The sequence below is a fragment of the Ictidomys tridecemlineatus genome, chromosome 7 (assembly GCF_052094955.1).
Source record: "Ictidomys tridecemlineatus isolate mIctTri1 chromosome 7, mIctTri1.hap1, whole genome shotgun sequence".
NCBI classification, from domain to species: Eukaryota; Metazoa; Chordata; class Mammalia; order Rodentia; family Sciuridae; genus Ictidomys; species Ictidomys tridecemlineatus.
Window position 1 is genome coordinate 19,866,997 of NC_135483.1, and position 15,221 is coordinate 19,882,217.

General features: G+C 37.7%; 2 long non-coding RNA genes across 2 annotated transcripts in view; one reads left to right on the plus strand and one right to left on the minus strand.

Moving 5' to 3' along the window:
* The window catches only part of LOC120892914 (uncharacterized), a 182,847-nt gene that overhangs the window by 142,930 nt on the left and 24,696 nt on the right, over nt 1-15,221 (plus strand). Inside the window, exon 5 of the long non-coding RNA XR_005737732.2 lies at nt 12,253-12,493. This is a non-coding gene — a long non-coding RNA (uncharacterized LOC120892914). The remainder of the gene's footprint in view (nt 1-12,252; nt 12,494-15,221) is intronic.
* On the minus strand, nt 1,344-3,234 carry LOC144365285 (uncharacterized). Its single transcript, XR_013423589.1, has 2 exons — nt 2,886-3,234; nt 1,344-1,540 (listed from the first exon to the last, which is right to left on the minus strand). It is a non-coding gene; the product is annotated as an uncharacterized LOC144365285 (long non-coding RNA).

Below are 15,221 nucleotides of genomic sequence, written 5' to 3' on the forward strand. Positions count from 1 at the left end.
AAAGAACACATTTAAGGGTGGGAAGCTTTTTCCTGTGGGGCTAGAATAAGACTTTTCTACAAAGTACAAGTTTTATGTCTTAGAACATCATTTTACTAATCTTTACCAAAACAATTGTCACTTTGTGCAAAATAAATAAACAAAAAACCAATAAAGATGGAAAAAGTTTTGGGGGTGCAGAGAAAAGAAAACCTCTCTCTCTTCCTCTCTCTTTCTTTGTACCAAAAATTGAACCCAGAGGCGTTTAACCACTGAGCTACTGCCCCAGCCCTTTATATTTTTTATTTCGAGACAAGGTCTCACTCTGTTTCTTAGGACCTCACTAAGTTGTGAGGCTAGCCTCAAAGTTACAATCCTCCTGCCTCAGCCTCCTGAGTCACTATTATAGGCATGTGCTATTGCACCTGGACAAGAACATTATAGAACCTTTTTCCATATACTTCCCTGTCTCATTCTTATTATAATGTTTGAGTATCTAAATTTTGAACCCCTGTAGCTCCTGAAGTGTTGTGAGAGGGGTATATTTGCTCAAACGCCTGACATTCAGAGGAAGGAATGGAAAATTTAACAGTTATTGATCTTTATACCAGGCATATGCTGCTCTTTTTATTTATAATCTCATTTTAATCTCCAAAAAGACCTCATTAATGAGAATTATGTCTTAGAACATTATTTTACTAATCTATAATTATATATTATAATATATATTTACATAATATGTATTATATAAATAGTGTGTGTGTATATATATATCATAGCTGACCCTTTTCCCTGTGTCAGAAGGGGAAAGAAAACTTCAGCTTCTCATTGGGCTGGGGATGAACACAGGTTTAATAGATAAAGAGCAGGACTGGCCCATGGCTGTGTGGTTTGGGTTAAAGCAGAAACAAAGAGTGTTCTGGGAATGAGACTGAGCCAGCTGTCACAAGCTAGTTCAAGGGGAGGGTAAGGAAAACTTGAATTCCAAGTAATTGTAAGTTGTATCAATATTACGATACCAAGTTTGGAGGTAAATAGAGCCCTGAGCATTTCCATGAAGAATGAAGACAGGATCTCTTAGTCTTTTCCCAGGGTTGGCAGAGGGCACTAAAACTGTTCAGGCAAAAGTCTGCTGAAATTTATGTTACCAGTGAAGGATAAAACTAGAATTTGAACCCCAGTGTGAGGCATCAAAACTCAGGGGCATTTCAGGTTTGCATTTCAATTTACATTCACAAAGTGGAACTGTATGAGGGACTTTCGTCTTCTTGGTGCTCCGTTCAAAATGGTAGAACATCAGTCTCTGAATGGCTTCTTGTTGTGCCTATGTAACTAATGTATATTTAATAAACATCTTGTGGTCATAAACATCATATGGTTATTTTATTGAGAAGAAACTTAGGAGGGCAAAGGATAACAGCAAGGAGACCCGTTTAAAGACTATTGAGATATTCTTAAGTTAGGGTTGATGATGTCATGGATGGGTTCCCTAGAAGAGGTAGTGAGAAGAGGGTTCTTTCTGAAGGGAGATTGAAGTTAGGTCCAGTGGATCCTGGGTTGTCTATAAGAGAAAAAAAAATAAAATCCAACTCCAAGGACATTGACTTGGACAAGGAATAGGATGGAATTACTATGTATTGCAGTATCTTCCTCTTGCACACCACCAATATCATGGGCTTTCTTATTCTGAACTGTAGTGTTTAGTTTTTTGTCTGTACTACTAGGGTTTGTGCATGTGAAGGAAGTCCTTGGTCTGGTTTACCACTGTACTTGCTCAATTAGAAAAATATAAATGGGAGTAGCATTGGACTAAAATGCAGAGAATAAAACATATATCTGAATCTGTACTTACATAAATAATTATAAAAATAAACAAAGTGGTAAGGGACAGCTGTTCCTCAGAGTATAATGCTAATTAATATGCAAGCATTAATAGAAATGGAAAAAATGTCATTAAGAAATAATTGTGCAGATAAGAACAATTGGTAAAGCTAAAATTCATGGGTCAATGTATGAAAAAGACAGAGTCTTGCTCAACTATTTTGTAAGTCTAAAATTGTGTCAAAAGAAAAAAGTAAAGAAACTTGTGTGCTTAATAAATATTTTTAACTAGAATGATGAATAAGATATTTTTTTTTTTTGCTTGATGCCGTCATATATCACCGATCTCATTCAGACCATTGGCATCAGAACTTTTTGTAGTCTAGATTTTCCACTCCGGTATGCTTACCTTTGTTTCTACTTTTCAATCATTCTGCCTCCAAACCCAATATGAAGTCACTCATTTTTCAATTGCCCTCTAATTTGTTCTACAGGGAGGCCCTCCTGATTTATTTACAACCAATTTCCTGTTACACGGAGATACAAAGTCTAACATTATTTTCACCCATGATATATCCGAGCACCTATAGTTGAAATCATCAAAAACCTTAGGTGTTTATCAACCTTTAGCTTTGTATGAGAGATTTCTAATAATAAAGCTGAAATTTTAATCTCCACAATAAAATTTCCAACAACAAAACAAGTCCAGGCTGGTATCCTGACCTTTTATATGGCAGCGTTCACCAAGGAATGCAAAGCATTTGATGGTGATGAATTGTGGTAATTAGGCTTGGCACTTTGGGCAAATACTGCATGGCTTATTTTGATGAATACTGAGCCCTGAACTTGGGTATTTCATCCAACACTTACAATAAACTGGCAGCAAGAGAAGTGGTGGAGTCTGTCTTCTGACCTCCATTTTTCTGCCTTCATTTAGAGTTCAAACCATTCTCCCTTTTTCAATATACATACATTTCTTTTTTATGAGCAAGTTGGTAGTTCTGAGATGAATGATTTTGAGAAGCCAGCAGAGAGATCTGCCCCATCTTTCCTGTCAGATGCAAGTGAAGGAGGTGTACAGGTACCTTATGAATTTGCTGATTGCTCACTCCGAGCCATTCAGTTCCTCTGCTGAGAAAGTGGCTGATCTCTGTATTTGCAGCCCGTTGGTTCTTGTTCTCAAGGAGGCAGACTATTTTTCTTTCTTCTTCTTTGGTGAAGTACACTAGATTAGAGGCACTACTTCAAAGGCATAGTTGGAGAAGGCTGAACTGAAAAATCCCTAGTAACCTGCCATAAATTCAAAGCTTTTCAGTACAGTCAATATTTTTCAAGTGCTAAACATAGGAAATGTGGCAATTTTTAAAAATTCAGCAAATGTATTCCCTAAGGAGGACTCTTGCTTTCTCCCCACTCCCAACCTGGCTTACTCTAAGGAATCCTTCTTATCTTAAAAATGCTGACCTTAGGAGTGAGCCAATAGGAGCTTGCTCCAGATTGAAGAAACAGATATCCATTTCTAGGTTACATAGCTGGGTAGACTTAATTTTGTTTATTTTTTAATCAATCAGGCATACTGAAGCCTTCTAAACGCTAAGTGTACCAAGGATTCTGTTCTTGTTTTGTTTTTGTCAGACCGGAGATATTTCAACTTAATGATTCCAAAACAAATGTTTTGGAATTTTGTTCCAAAACAAATACACTTTTATTTTCAGATAGAAGGTTAATAGTTCTCTTAACCAGAGAAAAGTGCATAGGAATGAAAGAAATCTATACGAAGATCACTGCAGAGGTATAGCTTCTCAAAATCAGGCCAATCAGACTGGGGATGCTTAAAAATTAACTGGCAATCTTATTAAAAATACAGAGGTCTTTGCTCCAATATCTGATATTCCAGCTCAGTGATTCAAATGCAGTCAGGTTAGAAAATAGTTATTCTGAAGGATATGAAAACTGAATTATACTAAGGGTTTATGATCTTGGAAAATATCTTTTATTTCTTCATTCTTTCATCAATCTCTAGTCATCTGCCTATTCCATATATATTTATCAAATCTATAAATTCCTTTAGTATGTTAGGAATGGAACTATGTGATAAATGTTAGTGATTATGTATTACTTTGTTCCAGGTGTTCATAGTTATATGGTATAGTAACAAATAATCATGACCTTAAGAGTTATCTAATCAGAGAAGATTTAGAAGTAAAAACAGATAGCTATGGTGTAGGCTACTAAAAGCAATGATAGGGTCATGCATGGTGTGAACAACAGTATGGGATTCAGCCTCGAGAGTTTGGAGACCATTTCTCAGAGGAAGTAAACTCTGATCTGAGTTCTAAAGGATCAATGATAATTATCCAGGTGAAGAAAAATTGGTGAAGAAGGATGAGCTGATGAGAAGCCATGTGCTAAGTCCCCAGAAATGAAGCAAACATAAAACAAATACTTAGGGGATATTTCTAGTAGCTCAGCGCATCAAGGTACAAGAAAGTAACAGGAGGTGACAGGTGAGGTTGTCAAGTTAACAGCTCTCCAACAGAGTGACCTCAAGGTCCCTAACTTCCACCAACAGACCTGTTGTCCAGATTCATTTTAGTAGCCTCCCTTGTCACTCTCTAAAGATGATACATGAGAACTGGATAATGGATTGGTCACTTACAGCTCATGCTAGGGAATGTCTGGCCAAAGGAAGATGTCTTGTGGTTGAAGAGTTTCAGCCAGAGTGTGAACTGATCTGGTTTCTAGTCTGACAATCTCATTATGGCTGCAATATGGAGAATAGGCGGTCGAGGGACAGAACGGGTGAGGGATGTTGTTTGGTACTGGGTTGATTTGTTCTGTCGTTGCAGAAATCCTGGCACAATTGAATTGGATGAGAACCCTAGAGATGATCAGAAAGAAATGGATTCTGAAAATAAAAAGAATCAGCCTAGATTTACTACCTAATGTGATCTTGGAAACATGACTTCATGTTTCTTCCTTTTCTTATAAGTGTAAAAACTCCTTATCAAGTTCTTCAAAAAGGTAAAAGAAATAATTGATTACAGCACCCAACACTCATCCTAAAACAAACAAAAAAAAACCCCTCAAATAGATCGTTTTCACTTTCTCTGCAGACTGAGCCTGTGGCGATCTCCACAGCACACTTCCCTGGTCCAAGTCCCACGGTCACTTCTCCCCTTTCACAAATTACATGACCCTAATTCTATTCCAGGCTTCCTCGTCCTGCTACCTCACTTAATGTCCAGATCTCAAATGTATGTTGTTAAAAATAGCCTAATTTACTTGAAGATATGCTTGAGATTTGTAGTTGCTTGAAGGATACATTTACCCATTAAAACAACACAGACAGCAACAAAAACCGCACCAGGCTTTGACTCCACAGTGTACATCTTAAAGTCTCCACACATAAGCAGGGTGGCTCATGGGCTTCATACCTGTGCTCCCAGGATTTCCTAAAAAAGTTTTGTCCTAGTTTTGTAGGATCAGAAACCATGGTGTCTTTGAAGAAAGATGATTGTGTATTTGAATGGGCTTCACCCCTCACTATAAAAACCCCTTCCATTCCTCACCCTCCCTTTGCCAATCCCTTCTACTCTTTTTTTATCAAAGTCCTTTCCTTTTTCTCTTTTGGCCCTTTGTCTGCCACACGGGTGATGGCCTCTATGACACTGTCAATGACCTCATCTTCCTTAGTTTGGTTTCAAAATCCTTTGAAACTCATTCTTGTCACCAAGGAAAACCCCCTGTTGAAGTCCACTCCTTTCCTGAAACCTGGCGTACTTTCCTCCTTGTCTCTGTGTTAGTTCATGCTGAGACTTTGCCATTGAACCTGTGCCTCCAGGTTGGTTCTGCTGAGATGAATTCCCATCTTCTCCAAGTGGCACTTCCATTTCCTACTGAAGTCAACTCCCTTCTTCCCTATCTCCCCTTAGGTCATTTCCCACAGGAATGGAGTCTCTTTCTCATCTTATTAACTAGATGGACACCTCCTAGTCAGGAGACCTTTATTTACTCTCATTTCACCCCTAAAACCAGCATGAACTTTAAATATGATAGGTTATTAACTTGGATTTTTAATTACATAATTTTAAATTACTCAACTAAAATCATTTTAAAAATAATATGCATAAATTTATTGTTATCCCCTTTTCCTAGTGTTTTCTTTTTTTCATTTGGTACCAAGGCTGGTCTGATCTCTGAGTAGCTTCTGTTGTCTTATCATCAGAATCCCTGAGTTGAGACCTTGGGAGAGGATAGTTTCTCACATAGAAAATGGGGATATGAAATACACCGAATATACTGGTTCTCTGAGTTGTCCTAAAGCCAAACAATGGGTTATGGTTTATTATGGTTTATTATGGGCTTATTCTGTCAGTACACATAGATGGAAGGCTGGTTAACATATGACATGCACACACACATGCGCGCGCGCGCGCACACACACACACACACACACACACACACACACATTTTAAATTGGCCTCACCATGGACAATATCCAGTCTGATGTCTTTTCTGTTGTTCTTTACTACTCTGTCATGTCTCCTCTGGGTATATGATGGTATTCTTCAATCTAGGAATAGGTTATTCTCCTGGCTCATTTCTAAGGAAAGATCCAGAAGAAAAATTATAGAAGTCACTCTGTAGCCTAGAATTCTGGATACTTGACCCCCACCCCCACTAATTTGTAAAGGTAAGTAAGCCGTGCATTGCTATTGGTGGAACGAATCAGCATGATGTATTTGTTGGAATAGGTCTCCTCTAACACTCAGCCAAAGTGATAGTATTAAGGGGTGGGTCCTTGGGAGGTGAGATTAATCCCTCAGTGGGATTAAGGCCCATGTAAGAGAGGCTTCATGCAGTGTTTGGTTGGGTGGCTGCTTTGTTCTTCTGCCATGTGAGAACATGGTGTGCCTTCCTCTGGAGTGTCCAGCCCTTACCAGCAGTTGAACCTGCTGATTTCATGATCTTGGACCTTTTAGACTTCAAAACCATGAGAAAATAGATTTCTGTTCTTTATAACTTTTCCAGCCTCAGGTATTCTGTTATAGCAGCTTAAAACAAGACGTTTTAAAAATTAACCTATTAGTCATAAAAACATGGTACATGCTGCTTTTCTTTTTTTCAAAAATGCTTTGTTGTTAGAGAAGTTTTAAGTTCACAATAAAATTGAGCAGAAGGCATAGATTTCCCACAAACCTCTTGGCCTCACAGATGTATAACTAACCCATTATCAATATCACCACACCACACAGAATGGCACATGTGCTATAGTTGATGAACCCACACTGACTCATCACAATCACTGAAGTCCAATGTTTACAGTAAGTTTCTCTCTAAGTGTTTTTCATTTTGTGGATTTTGGTAAACATATAATGACGTGTCTGTCATTAAAAAATCTTTTCCTTTCCATCAGTTTATCTTTCCTCTATAATCTCTTGGCAACCACTGTTTGTACACTGATTAAACACTTTTTACTTTCTCCAAAGGTTTACCTTTGACAGAGTGTCGTATAGTTAGGATCACACACTATGTATCATTTTTAGATTCGCTTTTTTTTCCCCACTTAGTAGTATGCATTTGTGATTACTGTATTTTCATGGTTTTATAACTCATTTCTTCTTAACATTGAATATTTCATTGTGTTAGTCAGCTTTTTATTGCTGTGATCAAAATACCCGAGGAGAATAACTTAGAGGAGGAAAAGTTTATTTTGGCTCATGATTTCAGAGGTCTCAGTCCATGGTTGGCCAATTCATTATTCTGAGCCAGAGACATGGTGAACGGGAAGGGCAGAGGAAAGCTGCTCCACTCATGGCAATGAGAAAGCAAAGAGACAGCGAGTCCCCAGGGACAGAATATAAACCCCAAAGGTATGCCTTCATCGACCTACTTCTTCCACCATGCACCACCTGCCTAGAGTTAACATCTAGTAATCTTTCCAAGTTATTAATCCATCAAATGGATTAATCCACTGATTAGGTTACAGCTCTTGTAATCATTTCTGAACATTCTTGCATTAACACAGGAGCTTTAAGGGGGAACCTCATATCCAACCATAACAAACTGGACGTGAAACAGTTTAACTGTTCATCTCCTGAATGACTTGCTTCCACATTTTTGCAATTATGAATAAAGTTGATAAAAATACCTGTGTGATGGATTTTGGTTGATGTAAGCCTTCAACTCCTTGGGATAAATATCAAGGAGCACAATTGCTGGATCACATGGTATGTTTTGTTTGGTAAGACATTGCTAAATAGTCCTTCAAAGTGGATATGATGTTTTCATTCCACCAGCAATGAATGAGATTTTATGTAGTGTTATGTTTTGGATTTTCACCATTCTAATATGTGTGCATTATATTTCACTGTTGTTTTATTCACATTTCCTTGATATGATGTGCCTTTTCTTTTCATATGCTTATTTGCTATCTCTCTATCTTGTTTGGTTTAAGGTATCTGTTATGGTCTTTGGTTCCTGAGGGATTCTTTTTTTTAATTGAGTTTTAAGAGTTCTTTGCATTATTTGGATAATAGCTCTTTAAGATGTGTGTTGAGTGAATATTGTACCCAGTATTTGGTTTATCTTCTTATTCACTTGAATAACAGAACTTCTTAATTTTAATGAAACCAAGCTTATCAACTATGTCTCTCATGAATTGTGCCCTTGGTGTTGTTTTTAAGCAGTTGTTGCCAAATCCAAGATCATTTGGGTTTTCTCCTATATTATCTTCTAGGAGTTTACAATTCTGCATTTTACATTTAGGTCTTGCTACAGCTTAGAGGTGGGTTGTCCCCCAAGGATTCATATATTGGAGACTTGGTCTGAGTGCAGTACTATAGAGGTAGCGGGTACTTTAAATGGTGGGGCCTATTGGATGGTCATTATTGGCTTTCCTCTGCTTTCTGCCATGATGGTTAGCCAGAACTAGTGGTATGCTGTTTGGACTTTTACCCTCCCAAACTGAGGTCAGTAAATCTTTTTTCTTTATAAGAACCTAGTCTTGGGTTTTTATTATAGCAACAAAAATGGACTAGAACTGTTTATGACACATTTTGAGTTAATTTTTATGAGGGGTGTAAGGTCTGTGTTTAGATTCATTTTTTCTTTCTTTCTTTCCTTCTTTCTTTCTTCTTTTTTTTTTTTGCATATGTTTGTCTGGTTGTTCCAGCAACATTTATTGAAAAGACAATATTTTCTCCATCATGTTGCCTTTGTTCCTTTGTCAAAGATTAGTTGAAAAATTTTAAGTGAATCTACTTCTGGACTTTCCATTCTGTTTTACTAATTTGGTTGTCTGATTCTTCACCAATGTCACACTGTCTTGATTACTGTAGCTTCATAGTGAGTCTTGAAGTCAGGTAGTGTTAGTCTTCTAACTTTGTTCTCCTTGAATATTGTGAGGGCTATTTTGGGTCTTTTGCCTCTTTTTGTAAATTTACTGATATTCACAAAATAATTTTCTGAAATTTTGATTGCATCTGAACTGAATCTATAGATTAAGTTGGGAAGAACTGATGTCTTGACAATACTGAGTCTTCCTATATATGAACATGGGATGTCTCTTCATTTATTTAGCTCTACTTTAATTTCTTTCATCTGAACTAGTAGTTTTCATCAGATTCATATACGTACACACACACACATAAATATACTGCTAGATTTATACCTAAGTGCTTCATGCTTGGAGAGATCATTCAAGTGGTATTGTGTTTCCAATGACCAAATCTAATTGTTCATTACTGGTATATAAGCGAACATATGACTTTTGTATTTGAATCCTCCAATTCTGCCATCTTGGTATGATCATGTATGATTTCCAGGAATTTTGTTGATGTTGATTCTTTTAGATTTTCTGCAGAGATGATGATGATGATGATGTCCATGAACAAAGACAATTTTAATTATTCCTGCTCTATCTGTGCACCTGTTTCTTCCCCTTCTTGTTTTATTTTATGTCTAAGATATCTATTATGATGTTGGAAAAAATGGTGACAAGTGACATCCTCAAGCTGTTCTTCATCTTAGTAGCAAAGCTTCTAGTTTCTCACCCATGTGGCTTTCTTGGTGCAACTTAGTGAAAGTTAAATCAGTAAAGTACCACCTTCTTCCTTCAACCCTAGCACACTAACCTTCCCTTTGTTCAATCTTTAAGGTAAAGGAAAACCTTAGTTTAAAAAAAAAAGGTGAAAAGGAAGCATATTTGTGCAATTGCATCCTTCAGTTCTTTGCTCCCTAATTCATTCCACAAATATTTATTTGCTATGACAAACAATACATATTTGTGGAAGAGGCACTGCTCCAGACTCTGGAGATCTAACAGTGAACAAAAGAGAAAATTATCTTTAGCGCTTTAGGAGCTCATACTCAAAGGGAATGATAGATCAAAAAAGTAAATACATATGATGTGTAATCACTGTAACAGCCCTTAAGCAAATTAACAGGGCGATATGCGAAAGGACGATGGGCATGGACTACACAAGGTTGGGTGAGCAAGGAGGGCCCTCTGAAAAGATCATGGGCCAATTTGCAGAGTAAAGGAAAGAACTTTCTAGGCAAAGAGAATGGCTTAAGGAAAGATCCTGAGATATACGAAAGAACTTGGTAATGTCAAGACACAGAAAGGGGTAAGATAGAGGTAAATAAGGGCAAGATAAAGGGAAGAGTAGCATGGAAAGTTGGAGAAGCAGGAAATCAAACTCAGAAATAAGGAGAGAAACAAGCAGGCAGGTGTTTAAGAAACTGAATAAAAGAAATCAAGTTTCCTTTTCAAAAGATGATGTACATGAGTAATCACTGTCAGTGTCTTTAAGCACCCCCTGTCCTTGTCTTCTAAAATCAAAATGCTTGGTAACCTTTGCTTTGCCACCTCTTGAGTTGTGGCAGATGCTCTGACTTAGCTAACACAGGCCTTCCTGCCCTGGTTTAACTCAGACAGACCTCATTTTGAGGCCAGGGGAAGGCACTTTCCATATGCAGATCAAGTAATTATTCAATAAAAGTGACCTAACTGAGGGTAGACAAACATACTAAATATTATCCATTTTCCCATGGGTTTTTTTCCAAATCAAAATCTTTCCCTTTGGTTTATGAACTCATGTGGATTTGAAGGCAAACAATCTGGATGGTTCTGATTCATTTGCATTTAACTAATTACCATGTCATTCTTTTACAGTAGTTTGAAGTTTAAGAAACCTCCTGAGACTTATTAGTTTTAAAAAATAACACAACTATTTAACTTTAGAAGACTTTTAACTTTTTCTTCTTAAGAACAGGAAATTATGATTTCATAAACACAAATAAATGAAAAATCCCAATTCTGAGTTCAGTTTATAACATAAAAATTTATGATGCTTGTGTAAGTATCAAATTAGCCAAATATATTCACACAAACATGATGTAAGAAAATCAAGCTTTGGTAACACGACCAATGGTCATGTAGTGTAGAAAACTATAGCACGTTACTTGAGGCAAGAATGTCACCCTGCTTACTTTCTCATTTCACTTCAATGCAGCAAGTTATCAAATTTCAAAGGTTCTAGAAATATCAGACCTTTAGAAAAAAAATCATCTAATCTTAAATAAACACTGCTTGCATAGACTTTGTAGGATGTCATTTTATGGGGTAAAGCACTTTTGGTTGCCAGTGATTAAATAATCAACCCAAACTGGGCTTAAGAAAGATTGATCTGATTGGTTTATATGGTTGAAAAGAAGTCAGGTAGAGGGGTGTCAAGGTATGGGAAAATTCAGAGACTCAAACAAAACATTCAAATTTAGAAACTCAATCATTAGAATGCAGTGTCTTTCCAACTCCAAGATTTGGCTTCTTCTCTTGCCTTCATATAATGGCAACATGATTTTAAGAAACTTGAGGTTAGGTTATTCAGTATGTCCACTGAAGCCAATTAAGAGATTAAAAAAATTTGCAGTAATTATATTGCTACTGCCTAGACCTATGATTGGGTCAGGAGATCATTCCTGAGCCAATCAGAGTGTTTAAGCAATATGGTCCTGTGATTGGCCAGTCCTCAGTTATGTGAGCTAAATATTCCATGTTATCCATGGAACAAGGGATTTGCATGAATTTTGCTTAAACCCCAAGAATAAAAATGGAGAAGTGGCAGTTCATAGGAAACTTGAGGTATTATTCCTAAAGAAAAGGTAATAAATATTGGATAGTAAAATAAATAATCCAACAACATCAACAAAAAGCCAAATGAAAATGTCCATACTTAACTATACATAAGGAGCCCATTCATCTGATATTGAATCTCTTGATGGGGAAAGTGAAATAGCAGCCTGGATTGAAGTCCTAGCTTTGTCATAAATCACCTAGTTGATGTGGCCAAGTCCCTTCACTTCTCTGCTCCTTGGTATCCTCATTTCTAAAAGGAGGGGACTGAACTCAATGTTCTCTCCAAGTTTTTTTTTTTTTTTTTCCAGCTCTGAAATGGTAATGATCCCAAGCTTGCAAAACGAGAATGGGAAGATTCTCCTGGCCTAGGATTTCATGGAAAAGAAAACGGAAGCAAGCCCAGGTGCAGGGCAGAAAAGGGAGCCAGCGGACCCTGGGCCATACAGCAAAGGAAGCAAAGAGAATGCACAGGGGACCGAGGTCAACTCCAGGACAGGACATCTCTCTGCAAGCTGAGGAGCACCCTCCAGTCTCCTGACGCCTCTGTGTGTGAGTGCACTGGAGCAGTGGTGATAGTTGCCATAGAGAGGGATAAATAGACTGTTGTTTGGTGCAATAACTTGGTTGCTGCCAGAAAGTTTCACACTCAAAATAAATATTATATATGGCTCTGATCAGCAGTGCCTAATCCTGAAAGAAAAACATATACAGTATGTTTTCCGAGGTGTTGTGTTAGAATTCCACATGTCCATAATGTCCCATCTAGAAACTTTTAAGTTATATGTATTTTGAAATTTAATTTTTTGGAGGATACAAAAAAGAGAGCATAAAACATGTACCCTATATTACCAAAAGTGGGGTAGAGTGTAGCACCCTATAATCATATTTCTGCAGTAAAATACATGAATGTTTTAAATGGTCTCTGTTTAGTCTAGATCAGGTGGTGTTTTTGAAAAATCTCAATTTCTGGAGTTTCTGGGATTTTGCAGTAATAGGTAAAGAATGGAGTATTTGATTGGGATCATTTTGGATAAAGCAACAACAAACAAAAAACAAGAACAAAAAAGGGAATGGCATCTGGGATGTCATTGAATAAGTTAAATCATTTTTCTTTATTAATGTCAAGGTACCTGAAATTCACCTTCTTGTCTTTTTCTTTTGTGAAAGTCTATAGTAAGTGTTTAATAACCAATTGTAAAATGAATATGTTCTATCCATCCCTGGCATATTGGCCACTTCATCATCCCAACATCTTGCACTGGGCAGCCCACATCAGTTCTTAAGTGACTTTGTAGCATTTTGTAACATTTGATGGATCCAGTACTTTCCCTGGGTAGGTCTTGGTGTGTGTCTGTGTTTCTTCTGATTTTTATCAAGCCACATTGTATCTAACCCTCTGGATAGCTCTTCTTGATTTCTTTCTTGGGTTACTTTTTCCTCCACCCATTCCCTTTTGTTGGTTTTCCTCTTGTATATCTTCCTTGGATAAGTTAGTAGAAAACCTACTGTGCTCATTTATTATTATTATAATGAAAATGTCTGAGACAACTTAAAAAGAAGAAACACTTATTTTGGCACATGGCTTTAGAGGTTTCAGTCCATGGTCAGCTGGGCCATTGCTCCTGAATCTATAGTGAGGCAGCCCATCATGGTGAGAGAGCTTGGTGGAGGAAGCATCCTATCTCAAGGTAGCCAGGAAGCCCAGAGAGAAAGAGGAGGGGCTAGAGTGCCAATATCCCCTTCAAGGACACACCCCCATGACTAGTTTCTTCCTCCATGTAGAAATTTTCTACTACCTCTCAAGAGTACAACTGACCAGGGAAAAGTTCTTCAAAAATGGTGTCCCTTTGGGGGACAAACAAAATCCAAACTACCACTTGCATGCTCACATTTGCAAAGCTGCATCTCCAACTCATCCAGATCTTCCAAGACCTGTGTCCTATTGAGACAAATCTCAAATCAGTTGTGCTTAATGAGTTTCAAGTTAAATTTATTATTACATACCCCTCCGTCTTTTCTCCTATTATTCACTACACACACTCCCTACTTTAGTTAAAGGAACCACCATCCATTCAGGAACTCGAGAGAGACTCTTGAAATGTTACCTTCTATCAGTCATACCTGTGTATATGTTTCCCACACATTTCCTTTTCTCCATCATTTACTTTGCCACCATCTTAATTGTGAACATCACCAGCCTTTGCCTCCATCATGCATGGACCTCCTGACTTTCTTGCCTGTCTTCTCTAGAATTCACTCTCCCCATTCCTGTGAGATGTCTTTTTCAAAGAAACTCTATCATGAGTCTGCATCAATCCTGGGTCTTTCCTCCCTCTCAAGATCAAGTCCAAACTTGAGACACTGCCCTCTAGGTGACCTGGCCTCTAAATTTCAGACTAGCATCTGGTTCCCACTCTGTACCCTGATCACTGGGTACTACTTATAGTTCTCCCAACACATTTAAGCCATTTTTGACTTGTTCCTTTGCACGTGGTATCCTCATTTTCTAAAACCACTTATCTTTCAAATATCTAATTAGTTTATATTTATGATTCAAACCGAGCTTAGACATCTGCTTCTCTGGAAAGTTTTTCTGATCATGCCCATCTGGGATCATTATCATTCTCTGCACACCTACAGAACTGGTTTTTTTTTTTTTTTAATTTCCTATTTATTTATTTTGCAGTACTGGGAATTCAACCCAGGGCCTCACGCATACTAGGCAAGCACACTACCACTGAACTACAGCCTCAGCCCAGAACTGTTTCTAATCCTATTATATCGTAACTTGTAACGACTATTTTCTTTTATAGGAATCTAGCTTTTTGTGAACAGAGGCCGGAAAGTATATGACCTCACTTCCTAGAACAATGCCTGACCCATAATATCCTTCAATAGACTTCTGTTGAATGAAGAAATGCATGAATACTGTTTTAGTCAGCTTTTTTTGCTGCTGTGACCAGAGGATTTGACAAGAACAATTTTAAGAAGGAAAAGTTTATTTGGGGGCTCACAGTTTCAGAGGTCTCAGTCCAGAAACAATCAAATCCATTCCTTGGGATCTGAGGTGAGGCAGAACATCATGGTGAAAGAGTGTGGCAGAGGAAAGCCCTTTAGGACATGACTCCAGGAAGCAGACAGATTCTGCTCACTAGGGACAAAAATATATACCCCAAAGTCACACTCCCAGGGACCCACCTCCTCCTGCCACCTCCTACCTGCCTACAGTTACCACTCAGTTAATTCCTATCAGGAAATTAATTCACTAATTGGGTTA